The sequence below is a fragment of the Beta vulgaris genome, chromosome 3 (assembly GCF_026745355.1).
Source record: "Beta vulgaris subsp. vulgaris cultivar EL10 chromosome 3, EL10.2, whole genome shotgun sequence".
Classification (NCBI taxonomy): Eukaryota; Viridiplantae; Streptophyta; class Magnoliopsida; order Caryophyllales; family Amaranthaceae; genus Beta; species Beta vulgaris.
The window spans coordinates 15,734,934-15,753,928 of NC_079204.1; the positions used below are offsets into that span (position 1 = coordinate 15,734,934).

General features: G+C 34.7%; 1 pseudogene; it reads right to left on the minus strand.

Moving 5' to 3' along the window:
- Positions 1-9,197: 9,197 nt before the first annotated feature.
- On the minus strand, positions 9,198-18,194 carry LOC104888886 (acidic endochitinase SP2-like; annotated as a pseudogene).
- Between the last annotated feature and the right edge of the window lie 801 nt (positions 18,195-18,995).

Below are 18,995 nucleotides of genomic sequence, written 5' to 3' on the forward strand. Positions count from 1 at the left end.
TTTTGTACATTTTTCGAGTTGTTACGAGCAAATCTTGAAAATTCATATTAATAATTAATTATAAGTTATATATATATTTATATTAGTTAGTTAGAATAACTAACTATAAATACTGCTAACTAACTAAGAGTTAGTTCTTTCAAAAAAAACTAAGAGTTAGTTATCACATTTCATTTCATTCTTTTGTAAGCTGAATTTCTTCTGCTTTCTCTCTCTACAACTGAATGAGTATTATCTCCACACTTCTTCCTTCTATAATTTCTATCACGGCCGTTCCTGAATATTATTGGGCCCGGGGAAATATATGAAAAAGGGCCCCTAATGCATAGTATACATTTAACAAAATATGCATGTTTATAGGATAAAAACTATTTGAGAATCGACTAATTCATGTTTATCAACAACTATAATTTTTTTTTTTATTTTGATATGATAAATATTTATCTAATATTCACTCCGTCCTAGAAATGTACTTATTAGGTCACGTAATGTAAGAAATAAGTTCTAGTGTGATTATCAAATGTTATTTTAATTTTAAAAATTAGATGTATGTAATAGGAGTTGGTAGGTACTAATACTGAAAATGAGAGAAATCATATAATAATAGTGGGGCCATGCCAGAAATAAAAGTGTGTAAAACTGAAATGGAACAAACAAAAAACAAAGTGTTCAAACTATTGTGGGACGGATGAAGTATAGCCTTTAATAAATTATATAAACTAATAACTAGACGAATAAAATCGAAAATATAAAATATATTTTATCACCCAACACCTATAAATAATGTTAAGAATCTAAGTATTGGCTTTAGGTTGTATACATTATTTTTTAATAATTTACAATTTCAAGGTATATAAGATATAAAATCATACTGACTAAAAAAATAAAAAATAAAATATGGTGGTAAAAAGGAAATGAAGGTATAAGTTGAAAATATTGTAAGAAGAAAATATAAAAGAACATCTTTGCCAATTGTAAAAGAAAAAAGAAAGAAAAAGAAAAAGAAAAAAAAGAAAAAATTCGACAATTGCTCTAGTTGGAGTCGAACCGCTGTGGACTAAACATTCCAGGAGAAGCACACCAATACGATCTTTCCAAGACAAAATATATGCAATTTTAACGCTGGATTAATTAGTTAACCTATTGCAGATTTCTGGGCCCTGGGCGGGTGCCCCGCCTGCCCTGCCCCAGGGCCAGGCCTGATTTCTATATGGTATTAGAGCTGAATCTCAAGAAGAGATTAAGGTTTAGTTCGAAAATCTTGCTGAATTACAATAGATAAAATTGTAATTGCATTTTTGTTAAAACTTGGTCGAAATCAATAGTTTTAAACTTTTAATTTCATGATCCTATTCAAGTAATTGTGTTGATTGTTGCAATTCTTGGAGTATTCTGGAGAAATCATTGCTACAATGACAGAATTCGACGTGAATTCAGTGTGCAATGAAGCATTGAATAATGTTATCAATTGAAGTAATCTTGATCCTCTTTTTATTGCAAATTCAGATAATCCGACATCATCTTTAGCTTCTTATCATATGAATAAAGAGTTATTTTCATTTACTATATGTTATTTTCATTGTAATATATGCTCTTCTATCATACAAATTTACATGTTCTTTAATTTTAAGTAGTTTATTTGTTCTTTTTAAAAGTAGAAAAGTTGTTGAAAAAAGTTTGTGTTCTTTTATATAAATGGTGTGTTCTTTTTGGGTGCACAATGAGCATTGTGCACCCTAGTGCATAATCTACGCTTTGCCTACGCTCTCCTCTTTACTTTGGTTCATTTTGCCATAGTAAATAGGAATTTTTTTAATATAAGGAAGGATACGGATAAATATTATGTCAGATCATCATGGAATTTTATTTTAATGTGAATAATCAAACAACTACTCTTTTCGTTCTCTTTTATTTTTTCTATTTGGGATTGGGGAGGAAACCAATATAACTCAAAAAATAGGCAAGATTTTACTATTTTAAATAAAATTAAATTAACTAAAAATAAAGATTCTAACCCTTTTATTTTATGTTAAGCAACCAATGATACAAAAAGTTTGAGGGGGTAAAAGAGTACAGTAACTACAAACCAGTGTGAATACATTTACAAAAATTATTAAAAAAGACAGTCTAATTTTAATATAAAAGTAGACCTAGTTACTAAATGAATTAAACTAGTAACCGACAAAAATTAAACTAGTCACTATTGGGCTTATTCTCTTTTTAATATTGGATTTACATTGTCTAATTTTAAATTAAATATAGACGGTCTCTGACAAGACAAACTCATACATTTATTGCTCTTTGAGTTACTTTATGTTAGACAACCACTTAAACAAATGTTTGAGAGATGATAAGGTAAATAATGGCTACTCAATAGTGTAAACACATTTATGCAACTCAAAACTAATGGAAAATTTAATTCATAACTTATACTATATATAGAAAGATTCAAAATAGGAACAACATATTGAAATTTTCCAATAAGAAATACAGTCGCAACAAAATAAAATGGAGGAAGTAACATTTATGAATTTTACTAATATGTAGTTTGTAATTTTGATGGTGAAATATGCGTATTGACAATTATCAAAAGAATGGATTTCATACAAGTGTTTGATATATAATCTTACTCGTCTTTTTGTTGCTCTTAGTTTGTTTTCCATCATCTAATTTTTAGTTTAAGAAAACGCTCTTTCGAGCTTGTTACACATGTAATTCATTTCTAATTTTAGCCCAAAATGATCTTTTTGAACCCATCTTCACTCGAATATCTAGTTCCCACCTCCCTTCATAAAACAAACATCAAGTCTTACTCAATTATTGTACGAAGCAAACATGTGAACTAAACAGCGCTACTCGATGAAAGATGAAATTAACACAACTGGCAAATGTCCAGACATGAGAAGACCTTGACGTAGTTTACGAATGAGCAGTTTGACGTAGTTTACGAATGAGCAATATGACGTAGTTGACGGGGGTCTTCCAATTACTAGCGATTTTCATGGCAATTTACAAGTCCCTTCTTTGTGTGGTACACGTATAGAGTCGTACGACACACTAGTGACACTACCATCTATTTGCCTTTAAGTTAACAAAAATATCAGCATAAAAATTATTTACAAAGTGTATCCCACATATCGGTTACCACGAAATTCCAACCATCAACCGTTCAACTTGTATAGATTGACGGAGATATGCATCTGAGTATCTGACACGTACGTTCGTTTGGCTATTATTTTTGCCAAAAAAAAACACAATTGTATGTTTCTACACTTCATCAAATCAACCTCCGATGAGGACTTTTATTTGGAAAAGAAATAAACATTAAAAAAAAGGTGCACAATGTAATTATATACCCTAAATGGGATTTGATCAAACAAAGTCATGTACGTACCCTTGAAGCTATGAATCCTAGTTTCTTCTCTTCTGAAGAATTCCAGCACAGAAATGACATAAATTAGCTTGAATACCGAAATTGAATACTCTTCCCTAGCTAGCTACAAAGCAACCTTGATCCCTTTCACTAGAGGAGCACAAAAAATCTCAGAGTACATGGAGTGAAGAGTGCACTCGGCTAGATTTGGAAAAACTCTTCGATTATTGGAGTGATTACCATTCATCAATATTTATAATTATACATCCTAAAAATGGTCCTGTATAAATTAGGAAACATATCCAGATTAGAATACTAAGAAAAAAATATATCACATTCTATCATACCCCCACAGTTGGAGCGGGAGGAGGCCGAACACTAAGACTGAACTTTAACTCTAAAAATAACTGCCACGGATGAACTTTAGTGAATATGCCTGCAAACTGATATATTGTAGGAACATCGTACCTGACCCAATGCAACTTTTTTCCGAACAAAATGAATATCAATCTCAACATGTTTGGGGCGTTGGTGTTGTACTGGGTTGCGAGATAAATAAATAGCACTGATATTGTAACAATAAACAATAGTAGCCTATCGGAGAGGGTAATATAACTCCAACAGAATATTACGTAACCAACAAGCTTCTGCGACAACACTTGTGACGCCACAATATATTCTGACTCAACACTTGATCTAGAAATAGTAGGTTGACGCTTAGACTGTCAAGAAATTAAGTTATCACCAAGAAAACAACAATATCCAGAAGTAGAACGGCGTGTGTTAGGATACACACCCCACTCAGCATCAGTATAAGTGAACAAGCGCAACTGAGTAGTAGGATATAAATGTAAGTCATGATCAATGGTTCCCTGAATATACCGCAGGATGCATTATAATGAGTCTCTCAGGGATCATGCATAAAAAGGCATACCTACTGAATAGCATAAGCAAAATCTAGACGAGTAAAAGTCAAGTACTGCAGAGCACCTGCCAGACTACTTTAATGAGTCGGATCTACCACTAGGGGGTCCGAATCTGCTCTAAGTTTAGAGTTAGTGTCTACATGAGTCGCTGCAGGCTTATATGACTCCATATCTGAGCGCTCCAATATTTCCAGAGCATACATTTTCTGCAAAAGAAGCATATAGGAAGGTGTGCCAGTAACAGAATTACCTAAAAAATAACCGAGAAGCCCCAAATCTGACATAGAAAATTCATATTTCACATGAGTAATGATACGGTCTCACAAACCATCAGAAGATGTGCATAAAATAATATCATCAACATAAAAAAAGAAGATAAGAATATCGTTAACCTCATGATGTTGTGAATAAAGAGTTGTCACTCTGAACAGCAACAAAACCCATCTAAAGAAAATTATGCGCAAAACGCTGATACCAAGCCCGGGGAGCTTGTTTGAGACCATAAAGAGCCTTGTGAAGGCGACAAACATAATGAGAAAACCTCTTATCAACAAAATCGGGGGTTTGATACATATACACTGTAAAATAAAAGTCACCATGTAAAAAACATTTTTGACCTTAAGTAGATGAATAGACCAGTTACAAGCCATAGCAAGCCCAACAAGGTATGAATAGTAGCCAGACAACAACTGGACTAAAAGTTTCATCACAATCCACACCAACCTCCTGAGACCTTCCATTCCAAACAAGACGAACTTTTTGCCTTTGGAAGTCACCTTTATAGGGAGCTTTTCAAGAATATAAGGAGCTCATCAAGATTTCAAGGTCATAGAACGCGCCAAGATTGTCATGTCATCACTTTTATTTTTTACAAAAATAGAGTCCTACATCGATTTAAATACATATAAGGAGTTTTGGATAAGCAAAAATTAGAGTTTGGTTTTGAATACACAATCTAAATTATTATATTATGTAAATTGTATATAACTTCTGATACATAATTCAGATTATTATAATTTTCGGACCATTGGAGAGTGCTCAAAACATTTTTGGAAATAAGATCCATTTACAATGTAATTCTACAACTTATGAAATAGAGTGTGCCACGTAGGATTGTCATGCCATTAATTTTAATTTTAAATCTTTTAAAAATAGAGTTCTACATATTAAATACATAAAGGAATTTTTGGATAGATGGAAATTAGAGATTCGTTTTGACTAAACGGCCAAAATTATTATATTATGTAAATTGAATATAACTTTTACTACATAATTCAAAATATTACATTTTTGTACCATAGAGAGTACTTGAAATATGCTTCAAAATAAGATCCGCTTACAATTCATGAAAATCTATTTAATTAGATGAATTATAACGCATTTTTTTAGTATTTATTTTAGATAAATATAATAGCAACTATATGTGATTTTATTACAGGTACTATATGTTTTTTTTTCACAGGTATTATATGTGATTATAGCATTTAATCATAGGTCCAATTCATACAACTAAACAAAGGGACAATCAATCAACTTGTTCCTTTGGTTCCCTCTTAAGGGATCAAGGGGGGAAGCAAAGGGGGTCACAGGGGGGATTTGATCCCCTTTACTCGCCCGTTCAATTTTCGAAAGGAAATTAAATTAGGACGTTCCGATTAATCGACAAAAAATCAAGTTTCACTTTTTTTTTTTCTTATGAGATTTTGTTGCTACTGTATGGAGCTATCGTCATGAGTAGTATAGCATGTGAAGGGGTCTCAAGCTTATTTATAGAAGGTCACCACCCTCCGAATTGAGTCTTTTCACGTCGTAGTATAAAAACCCGAAAAACAAGTAGGTCTCATCACAAGCCTACCCCAAGCTCGTAAGCTCTCATGAGTTCCGGCTGGTCTTAGTAATTTCATACCGCGACAACCAATGCCCGTCTTGTCTTACTGAGCTAACGGATACCGCAATTGAGATCGCAAAAATGCGATTTCTTCATTGCACCTTCAAGCTAAAGAGATCCTTAGCGTGGGAGTCTTGCATCAGTAAGGTTCATTCGTCACATATTATCTTTCAAAAGCACAACCTTACTCAACTGAACCAAAATAATTTATTATTGCAACAAAATTTATTAAGGAAACTTTGTTGTTACACGAAATTAAAAATTAAAATTTATAGTGATAAAATTACATATATATATTAGAGTTTTGGATGATTAAAAATTAGAGTTTGATTTTAGAAAGCAGTCTTGGAATATTATAGACAGCGTCACCTGAACATGTCATGTCTTTCTTTTTAAGTTTTTTTAAAAAAGCATTCAACATATACATACAAATAAGACGTTTTGGATAAGTGAAGATTAGAGCATGATTTTGAATAAACAACCTAAATTATTATACTATGTAAATTGAATATAACTTTTGCTAATAATTCGCAATATTATAATTTTTTTACCATCATAGAGTGCTTGAAATACATACATACATACATACATACATACATACATACATACATACATACATACATACATACATACATACATACATACATACATACATACATACATACATACATACATACATACATACATACATACATACATACATACATACATACATACATACATATATATATATATACATACATATATATATATATATACATACATATATATATATATACATACATATATATATATATATATATATATATATATATATATATATATATATATATATATATATATATATATATATATATATATAGTTTCGTACAGTAAATCGAAATATTTTTTGAAATGATGTCCATCTATCATATAATTTTACAACTTATGAAAATATATTCATTTAGATGAACAATAATGTATTGTTTATTCTTTATTCTAAATACATATAAAAGTAACTATACAAATAGCGTATTATATGTGATAATAGCAATTATGTCTTTCAAAATCATACTTTTAAAAAATGAGTTATGTAAAGATAAAAAAAATACATATCTATAGTTTCATTTAGTGAAAAATAAAAGTTTGATTTTGACTAAGCAACCTAAAAATATTATACAGTTAAAATTTGTATAATTTTTGCTACATAATTCGAAAAATCAGAACTTTTACATCATCGGAACTTGCTTACAACTATTAAAAAAAAGTTTTGAGAGTAATGTTTTATTTGAACTATGCATTGGTATGAGAAGAGTATGAATATAATAAAATAAGAGGAACTACATGATAACGGTAAGAATAGAACTTTTAGTATTATTAAGAGAAAATGGAATTTGATTTCCACCAAAATTATCTAAAAATCACAAATACAATTGGGTATGTAACTTTTGCTACATATACACAATTTTATTATAATTGAATTGAGCTTGAGATTTGCATCAAAACAATAATAAGTAATGAGCAATATAATTGTATATATTACTATAATTAATAAAATCATGATCAGATGTCTCTCAATATGTATCTAATTAATCTTATTTATTATTGTCAAACCATAAAAAAGTAACCATGCATCACACGGGTTTCAAAATCTAGTATGATAATAACTATAAAGTATTCAAATTCTTCTATTTGCATCAACTCGAATTTTGCAAAATATTGTTTCATATATTAACTCCCCCAGCCCCCAAGAAAGCGGTCAAGATCCACCATTGCTGAAACACGTTTAATTTTTCCGTCAAAAAAATTTAAGCGAAAGAAATTAAACAACTAAATCAAACATTATCTATACTACTCGTTTAATTTCACTTGTGTTGTCAATTTTACATAAATAAATTTTGGGAGAAATTTCCCCAGCTTTTTTAGCTAGATTAGTTGAATCAACCAAAAATCAACTCAGTTTTTGGCAATTTTGTGATACGTTTAGGGCATGTTCTCTTCGACATAAAACAACTGAACTGAACTGAATTGAATTGATTGCAACTGAACTGAACTGAATTGAATTGATTGCAACTGAACTGAACTAAACTGAATTGAACTGAACTTATTGCAACTGAATTGAACTGAACTGAATTGAACTGAATCAAAATTATAACTAAAAAATGATAGTTGGAGTTGAACTGAAATGAACTGAATTGAACTGAACTTATTGCAACTGAACTGAACTGAATGCAACTGAACTGAACTGAATTAAACTGATTGCAACTGAACTTAACTGAACTGAACTGAACTGAAAATAAGCTGAGGAGAACTGACTCTTAGGTTGTCACTATTTACGTCTCCTTTTGTTTGCTCCAATTTCTTTTGAAATGTCTTTAAAAATCCGCCTCACGGCTCATATAAAGAGTAACTATCAGAGGCCACTAATATGCTTTTGCATTCAATGTATTTGGTTCGTTTTGTGTTTTATTAAGGCTATGTTCAGTTCACCTTATTTTTGCTTATTTCAGATCTAATCAGATCAGATCAGATCAGATCAGAAAAAATAAGTTCAAATCAGATCAGTTCAGATTATGCTTAGATTTAAAAATCATTATATCTTTCATTACATATTAGTAAAAATTATAATAACTGAATATTAATAAAGTACTCATTGAGACGAATCAAACAAGACCCACATGACTATATTTTTTCTTATATATTGAGAAAAATCTAAAAGATAAGATCTTGTAATCAGAAAAAATAAGTTCAGATCAGATCAGAAAAAATAAGTTCAGATCAGATCAAATAAGTTCAAATCAGAAAATTTCAGGTTAACTAAACATAGCCTAACTCCATCCTACGAAAAATTGTAAAAAGATTCAAATCTTAATTTGACCAAATATAGGGACGAATTGAGTATAATGCAGTATTAATGCTCATTGCTGATAAACCCCTTATTACTTTCCCTTATTAACGAACCAATTAATACATAACTGGCTAAATGATTTATTTTAAGTGATAATCAATGAATCAAGATTAATAAAGAGAATATCACATAAAAAAGCTCAAATATATTTCTGTTATGATACTTATATAGTTTAATAGTTACATTCATCATTCTCAACAATATCCATGAGAAGTGAAGAACGACGTACATTTCCTCTAGTTCTGCACTTCTGCTAGTATATAGCTAGTATATAGCTAGTATATCTATGTTTTATTCAGCAAAATAAGTACATCACATGCATTTATATAGCATTTACCATATCTGAAATACATTTGCTTAAATTAGCATGTAAGATTATCACCAGGAGCAACACCAAAATCAGCAATTCAGCACAATACTTCTTATATAACTGAATACGGTCATTAGCTTGATCCTGGTTTTGGCCATTGCATTCATTGGCGCCATTAATAGCTTTGGTGGTAGCTCCAAAACCTCGGTTCATAACAGAGTGAACATTGGTCATCCAAAACCACATTGCAGCCTTGAAAGATGTATTAACATCAGTAGCCACCATTTCAGGGTTGGCTAAACCATTAAATCCAATCGCCTGTCCTGCAAGAGCATAGTTGTATTGATATGAGAGTTGAAGAGGCCCTCTGCCGTAGTACTTCTTCCCTGGAGCGCAAGGGTAAGCTGCGTAATTTGTATCACAGTAGGTTTTGCTGGGAGGTACATTTTTCTCTTCTATGTAGCACAAATCTACAAAAGAAAACACAAGAGGTGGGTTGTTATTTATAGAATAGGGTTTTTTTACAAAATACCTCATAAAATACAAGTTTTGTAAGGAAGAACCTAATAAAAAAAATTGTCTAAAAACACCTATTAAAATACTTCCGATTGGTAATAGCCTAATAGGAACCAGTTTATGAATTCTAGCTCAAAATTACCATTTTCCAACGTTGACTTTTTGCAATTGGGACACTACAACTACATTTGATAGAAAATTTATTGCTCTAATATGATTTTGGAGACATTTTCCTTCAACATCTGAAAAAAATTTATGGTTTTTTGGATTGAAATTCATAAACTGGTTCCTGTTAACAATCGGAAGTATTTTAATAAGTCTTTTTAGACAAATTTTTTTATTAGGTACTTCCCTATTAAACTTCTATTTTATTAGGTACTTTCTGACAAAAAAAACCCCATAATAATATAATGTGGTAAGAATTAGTATTGCACAATTTTTGCAAAATCTGGATATTAATTTATAACATATGCTTGTAAGATTCCTAGCAACGTATTTTCTCTGGTTTAATTAATTCTTCCACCGTAATTAATACTTATATACATCAATTAGTATACAACAAAATTTTTTTAAAAAAAATTGGTAAGAAGGATTCCTCTGAGATCCCCTTGCATAGGCCCCCATCCAAAAGCTTATTGCAAGCCAGACATCCTCATCCCCCCTCCCTCCTAAAATCCCAAGCAAATGTTTGAGTTAGGAACTGAACCCTAAACCTTGCTAAAGAAGATGGAAAAGCTCACCACTTAAGACAACTCCAATTCTTGTATATAACAATATTATAGATAAATATTTGGAACATTTTTGCATCGTATTAGTAAAAGATATCGTGGAGATGTGGTATATAATTTTACAGATCAAAACCAATGATCCTTGGGTCCAATGGTATGACTTCCTATCTCCCACATGGGAGATCAAGGTTCGAATCTTGGTGGAAGCAAAAATTTCAATATTGTTGGGGAAGGGGGGAGGGGTTGAGATTGTTGGGCCTCTGGATGAGTGGCCCTGTGCGAGGGCAACCCGAAAAGAATTCATCTTACCACGAGTTCCCAGAAACGGGGCCAAAAAAAAGGTTACAGCTCAAAAGTATGAGTGGGACAACTAAGAAAAGAATGTATTATATAAATATTAGAGTCTACAGTACACAGTCTTGACAAGTACCATCATTAACCATATACTTTTTTTTTTTTTTTGGTAAGTAAGTGAGATACTATATTTCAGACATCAAAATAACCATTTACAATTCAAAATCCCTCCTCAACCAAACCATCTAGTATGGACTCCAAGGGAGCGATCAAAATAACCATATACTTTTATGACTTAAGATTTGAAAATATTGATTCTTTAATTTGTATTAGACATTAAAACTATAAGATCTTACAGATTTATAAGTTATAAAACATTCAGATTTAAGAGTCAAGGCTAACATAGAAAAATGAAACAACATTCCTCTTTCTCTCTCTAAAAAATGCCCCCCTCCCCTCCCCAGCCTCCCCCTCCTCAACCCCCCCCCCCCAAAACCTCCAGACAGTTCCATTTCTGGCTCCGGTGAGTTCATTGGGACGACAAATCGACGGCAAGAAAGGCAGATAGTCACACAAGCAATCTCCTTCAAAGAAAAAGTCACAGGTTCCCTATCCTCCAACCAAAACCATTTACCCCTCCCATCTGCTTCAACCCCCCCAGCCCTTTTTAACCCAGAATCGGAAATATTCTTACCCATAAAAGAAGAGGAATATAGCAACCTTTGTTCTAAGTGGCAGTTCTCTATAATAGCAAAAGCCTATGGAAAATCCTTTTCATCCGAGTTTTCTGTCAAATCAATGAAAAGCATTTGGAATGTCCAAAGCACAGTTACTGCTTTCCCAATTGGAAAAGGTTTCTTCACGTTCAATCTAGGCTCCATGAGTGAAGTTACTAGAATTCTCGAGCAGGGTCCTTGGCTCCTAGCTGGTAGTTTCATCTTCACACAAAGTTGGGAACCAGGTTTCAAACCTTCCCACATGAACTGGAATGTGTATCCAATATGGGTCGAACTCCCAGAATTGCCAATTGAATTCCAAGCTGTTGAGTTCTTGAGGAAAATAGGAAACGCACTGGGGAAATTCATTAGAACAGACGCAAAAGCAACGCAGGATGAGAAGATGAGATTCGCTCGCATTCAGTGCCTAATCAACCCTAAAAGCCCTAAAAGAAAGTCAATATGGCTGGGAAAAATTCATCAAGAAGTCTGTTACCTAGATTGGCCGGAAGTTTGTGGAAAGTGTTCGGGGTTCGGCCACAATCGAGAAACATGTAAGATATTCAAAGAAAGTTTTCCTAATAAGGAAAAAAATGAAACCGGAGAAGAAGGCCATAGAAAAGAGGACCTGGTCAAATAAACCGACCCAGACCCGAACCAGTATGAAGACAATGGGTGGAAGACAAAAGAAATCAGAGGAAACAAAATCTTCCTTTTTGAGGGTAAATCGCGCCAAAAGTGGGTAAAGAAGCCCCCAATACCCAGCCTGAAAGAAGTAAGTAAAAACAGGTTTGATGTGCTTTCCAAGGACGTACAGGAGGGCAACACGTATGCACCCAACCTCTGCAAAGACCTGATCATTTTTGAACCGTTAGATGCTAAAAACCAATCCTGCTACAAAAAATATCTCGCCTCCTCTTTTTCAAACACATCGCCCCCACCCTCTCTTCTAAGACCTAAACAAAATTCTTCTCTCATCCCCAGCCAATCTCTCATCCATGGATCCCAATTGGGCAACCCCCTTCACCCAAATGGCCATCTCCAAGAAAAAACTAGAAGAATTACAAGTTTTCCTCTCCAACCCCACCACCCAAAAATACTTCATAATCCCTCCAATCCCTCCACCCTCAGACCCTTTATTAATCCCCTCCCACAAATCCATTTCTCTGTCACTATGCCCCCCCATCTTCACTCTCCCGGATATTTGGGTGAACCAGGTAGAATACTTCCTCGGTTGCTCCTCAAAATGGTCCATGATTTCCAAGCACACAGTGAGGGATGTGATACTCCACCCGGAAGAAACTCAACACCCCTTTACAAATATGGTGATGGGGGTTCCTTCTCTCCCGGGTCAACTCAAACCCGCTCACATTCCGAACATATCGGACATCGAAGATCTATGCCCCGAACTGATGGTTCTGCTCAAATGGTGGATAAAAAAATTTCAAAGCAACTCAAATGTAGCAACAGTGCCGTGGGAGCTCCTACCATTCGTAGATCCAGTCCCCGTAATTGCGAAGCTAAGAGAACTCCTCTATATTTTGCAAGATTGGCTGGCACTAGTCATAGGAAGTGCAACAAACTGCTTAAAGGTGGCACAGCTGAAAATTCCAGCAACCCAACTGTCCATTCAAGTAAAGTGGGGAAAGCGAGTGGGAAGAGAAGGGAGACTGGCAGTGGTAAAGATGAAGACAAACCAACAACATCTTTACAGCAGGAAGAACCAAGATTGGTTCGAGACGGGAAGGAATCTACCGACGGAGACTCGAGAAGAGTTGTTGTCCCTCTCAAAACTAAGAAACCAAATGAAAATCCTGACATGGAATGCTAGAGGTATTGCAAGGCTCGCATTTAGAAGAAACCTAAGCCAATTAACCAAAGAGCATGATCCGGAAATTGTCATCATTACCGAAACTAGAATCGGTATGGAGAATGCGAAAAAAATCTGTGATGAACTGCCTTTCAACTCTGTCGAGATGGTTGAGCCCATTGGTCTCACTGGAGGGATCTTAATTATGTGGAATTCAGGATTTGTCTCCTTTTCTCCCATTAAAAAAAAGTCGCGTGCCATTCATGGAATTGTCCAGGTAAAAACCCATAACACTTCTTTCTTTATCACTGCCATTTATGCAAGTACAATTCATGTTAATCGCCTTGAGTTATGGAAATGGTTAGAAAATTTAGCACCTACAATTGACCGTTCATGGATTTGTCTAGGTGATTTCAATGAAATCACGGATAGCTCCGAGAAATGGGGTGGAAGACCCCCGAAACTTCACAGATTAAAAGCCTACAAAGATGCGATGGATAACTGCAGTTTAATAGATTTAGGTTTCTCTGGCCCAAGATTTACTTGGTTCAATAAACGGAAGATTAGACCAATTTTAGAAAGATTAGATCGAGTTTGGGGTAACCAAAGTTGGCTCTCAGTTTTTCCCGATACCGAAATTTTTTACCTCTCTCGTATGTCCTCGGACCACAATCCAATTATCCTAAACACAAATCCCGCGCATGATTCTAGTACCAAGCAGAAAAAAGTATTCAAACTCGAACCAATGTGGCTCCTTGACCCGGAATTTGAACACCTAGTGATCTCTAATTGGCACTTTGATTCACTTGAGTTTTCGAAAAAAATTGAAAAAATGTCGGCTATAATGTGGGATTGGGCAAAACTGTCTTTCGGGAACCTTTTTAAAAAAAAAAAACAATTCTAGCGAGAATAAAGGGCATTCAGCTGGCTATAGACAAAGACCCGACAAAGGTTTACCTCTTAGATCTTGAAAATGCCCTTAATAAAGAACTAGAAACCATCCTGGATCAAGAAGAATGCTACTGGAGCACTAGGGCTAGAACTAATTGGTTGTTACAAGGTGACCGGAACACTACTTTCTTTCACACGTCTGCCACTATTAGGAAAAACAAAAATAAAATTAGCTTCCTCAAAGAAGATTGTGGTAGAGAGATTTGGGATAAAGAAGAGATTGCAAATATGTTCACTAACTATTTCCAGAACCTGTTCCAAACTGAAAAGGTCGCTTCGGCCCGCCCCTCACACTATCCTGGCCCTAACCCTTTAGATATCTCTTCCTCCCCGTCCTATTTGGAAATCAAAGAAGCTGCTTTCTCATTAGGTGGCCTTAAAGCCCCTGGAAAGGATGGAATTCACGCTTTATTTATTCAAAAAAATTGGGATACTATTAATTGTGACTATGTGTCAATGGTTACAAATTTCTTTACCTCCGGGAAAATGCCTCCCAAAGTTAACCAAACGTCTGTAGTACTCATTCCTAAGCTAAATAATCCGGAGAAAGTTCAGCATTTTAGACCAATTAGTCTAGTAAACTCGAGCTATAAGATAATTTCTAAAATTTTAGTCGCCAGACTTAGAAACAGCCTGTCAAAAAACATCTCCCCGAATCAGAATAGCTTCATCCCGGGGAGTGGGACCGAGATAAATTTTATCATGGCCTCTGAAATCCTGCACTCCATGAATAAAAAGAAAGGCAAAAAGGCCTTCTTTGCAATGAAAATAGACCTCGAAAAAGCTTGTGATAGGTTGGAATGGAATTTCATTAGAGAAGATTTGGAAGAACTTGGCTTAAATAGTAAATCGGTCGCCCTAATCATGGAGTGCATCTCCTCGGCCAATACCTATCTAATCATCAATGGTAATCACACTCCGGAATTCTCTCCGTCAAGAGGGATTCGTCAGGGAGACCCCCTGTCACCCTACATTTTCATCATCTGCATGGAAATGTTATCCAATCTAATTCACAAAAAGAAGGAGTGGAAAGGCTTCAAATTAAGAGGAGGAAAAATGGAAATCACACATCTCATGTTTGCTGATGACCTTATCCTTTATGGGGAAGCTTCCTTGTCCACCCTTGAAGCGGTTTCCAGTACTCTCTCTGAGTTTTTTAGAAATTCTGGACAAAAAATGAACAAAGATAAAAGTAAAATTTACTTTTCCCCGAACACCTCCACCGATATAAAAGATGAGTTTGAGCAAGAACTGGAAGTCTCTGCCGCTGCAGATCTGGGTACCTACCTAGGTTTCCCTCTTTCCCACAAAAGGCCGTCATTGTTGAAACTTATGCCCATTGTCGATAAATTCTCAAAAAAATTAGCCTCCTGGAAATCAAACTGCCTTTCTAAAGCTGGTAGAATAACCCTCATCTCCTCCACGCTCCAAGCTATCCCCAGATACTGTATGCAAGGCACCCTTTTCCAAAAAAACTCCTAACCAAGATGGATAGTATTTCGGCAAATTTCCTTTAGAAAGCTTCGTCTGAATCCAACGGAATAAACTGGATTGCCTGGGACAAAGTGTGTAAACCTAAGACTTTGGGAGGTCTAGGCTTCAGAAGAAACATTGACATGAACATGCTAGGCCTCATGAAGCTTTGTTGGTCATTGGACAACAAAGACGACTGGGCCACAAAATTCATGACTGAAAAATACATCTCTAAGAGAATCGAGCCTCTTAGCTTCAAAAAAGGCTCCTTCATCTGGAAGGACATAGGTAAGGGTTGGGACCTGTACAAAGATAGCCTCCGTTGGAACCCGGGTTTAGGTAATAACACAAACTTTTGGAATGACATCTGGGTGGGTGAGAAACCCCTTAGAAGCTATGTGATTGGCCCCCTATCCCGGAGGGACAGTTCGACAAACTTCGATTCTCTTATCTCTAACAACAAAATTCCGTTTTCCTCTTTACCGGAGTCCATTCCTCTGGAAATCCGTCTCATCATAAAAGATAAAAATTTCCCCTCTGAACCAGATACAACTTTTTCGAGTTGGACTATCTCTGGACACTTTGATTCAAAAAAGGCTTCCTCTTTCATTAACTCCTCAATCAGAAACATTCCACCCCCCAATCCCAAAGACCAATCTGTAATGGATTGGAATCTAGTTTGGCAAGCGCCCGGTCACCCTAAACTGAAAGTCTTCCTCTGGCAAGTATGGTGGAACAGAATCCCTTAAAATGACAACCTTTTTTTTCGAAAGTGCAGCAACTCGAAGTTCTGCACTTTTTGTGCAGACAAGACTGAAAATGTGTTACACATCCTTAAAAATTGGCCCAGAGCCTCGGAAGTTTGGGGAAAACTAAGCGAGACTAAGAGTGCTGACTCTACGGACCTTCAGGACTGGATTAGGTTAAACTTAAAAAATAAAAACTTGACAAGACTTAAAATTCCCTGGAATGTTGTGTTCATTTTCACATTATGGAACCTTTGGTTAAGAAAGAATGCATGGATTTTTAAAAAAATTAATAAGAAAGTGGATTTATGTGTCAAAGAGATCACTTGGGCTGCTCAAGAGTGGTACTTTACCCAACCAAACTTTTCTTCCACTACCCCCCTCCCGCAGCCAAACCGCCGGTATTGGTTACCCCCACCGCCTAATGTTTTTAAAATTAACGTAGATGCTTCTTTTGTTGCTAGTAATTTTGTCACAGGTTTGGGTGGAGTATGCAGAGACCGTGAAGGAAATTGGATACTGGGATTCAAAAAGAAACTGCACATGGAAGAAGCTTATGAAGCGGAGGTTCTAGTCATCAAAGAAAGCCTCCTTTGGGCCGAAGAGAATGGATGGAATAATGTTATTATAGCCTCAGATTGCAAGAGGGTTGTAGACGATATATATATAGCCAAGATCAGACAAAGTCAAAACTAACTTCACTACTAAATCATTGCAGGATATTGTTAGGCCAAAGAAGCGGGCTTTCCCTTAAGCATGAATCAAGGAATTTTAACTCGCTGGCAGATCAAATGGCCAAGGAAGCAAGGAAGGACCCAAGAGTGTATTTTGAGATGGAAAACTTTATTACTCCCTCTCCCGTCTGTAATGATATTTTAACTTCTGAACTTGAATCTTTGTACTCTACTGCCCACCACGAGGAAGGTGTGTACCATGATACTGTTTTGAGGTCTCCACCTTAAGGCCCTATTTTACTATGATATATATGATCAGCTACGTTATAAAAAAAAAAAAAAAAAACATTCAGATTTCAAACAACCAAGTAAAACTTCACAATACTTCAAGAGTATATGAGATGATCGAATTATGATATGTTAGTCGTAAGAACAAAGTTAAAGTTTATAGCTCATAAACACTTACTAGTAGTCTCATGCGAAACATGAGCAAAGAAGGCAGCGATTTCCCTCTTATTGTCGTCACTGGAACCTGCATTGCCAAACATAGGATCGACAGCACTAAGAAATTAAGGCAGCGCGAGTGTAAAAGTTTTTCCCAGGACAAGATGGAAGAGTTTGGCCTATAATCCCATCAAAGAAAGCTTGAGTAACTATATCAGACACTGATGAGCCACCATTATCAGATGAAGTACTTAGAGTACCAGGACCACAGTAGGCTTCCCCAGTGCCACAGAACCCATATTTGCTGCAGCATAGGTCAGGGGGACACCCACAATTTTGGGCAAATAATGAAGTTGGGAATGATAATATCATTGAGATAATGAAGACTGAATATAATGTGGTTTTCAAAACAAGTGCCATTTCTATTCTGATTTTTGGGTAGTTTTGTTTTTGATGAGTAGTTTATGTGATTGTGAAGGGGTATTTATATTTGAGTTTAAGTGGGGAAAACTAGAAAAGTCTTTGACATGTACACTTATACAGTACACTTTGTGATTATATATGTTGAAAGATTCAACATGACAGTGGTTATTCTCTCTGATGTTTAATTTCATCGACTCATTGAGTTTCAGAATAGTCAAATGTTTTTCTTTTATACATCCTTTGTTTTTTTTTCCTAATTGCAATATTTGAGTTTTCACACTTGTGGAATATAATTTTGTTCACTAATATCTTTAGTTATATATTTGTAAAAATTATGCAAATGAGATATTTATTAGAAAATACATATTGAGACAAATCAAATGACAAATAAGATCGCATATGACTATGTTTTTCTTTACGTGAAATCATTGTAGAAGGTCAAAGGGTGAATTGAGAATAATCGAAAAGTTAAAATATTACAATTAAAAAATAATAGAGGAAGTATAAAGAAAAAAAGGTGAATTTTCGCAATAATTGTGCTAACGTTGGCAAAGTTGTTTACATATATATATTAATATATATTAAAACGCATTCCTAAGATAGTTTGTGTGAAACGTGGTACTCTCTTCTAATCTTTAATTAACGGAATTGCTTAATTTCAAAGTCTAACCCTCAATTTAAAAAATAATATTGTATAGTTACAAGGTATCGAACACGTGATCTTTGAAATGAAAAGTGAAAGTTTAACCATGAATTTAACATACCATTGTTTAGTATTTCAAAATTAAATATAATAAGGTCTTACAGTTATATCTCATTAAAATATTTACACAAGT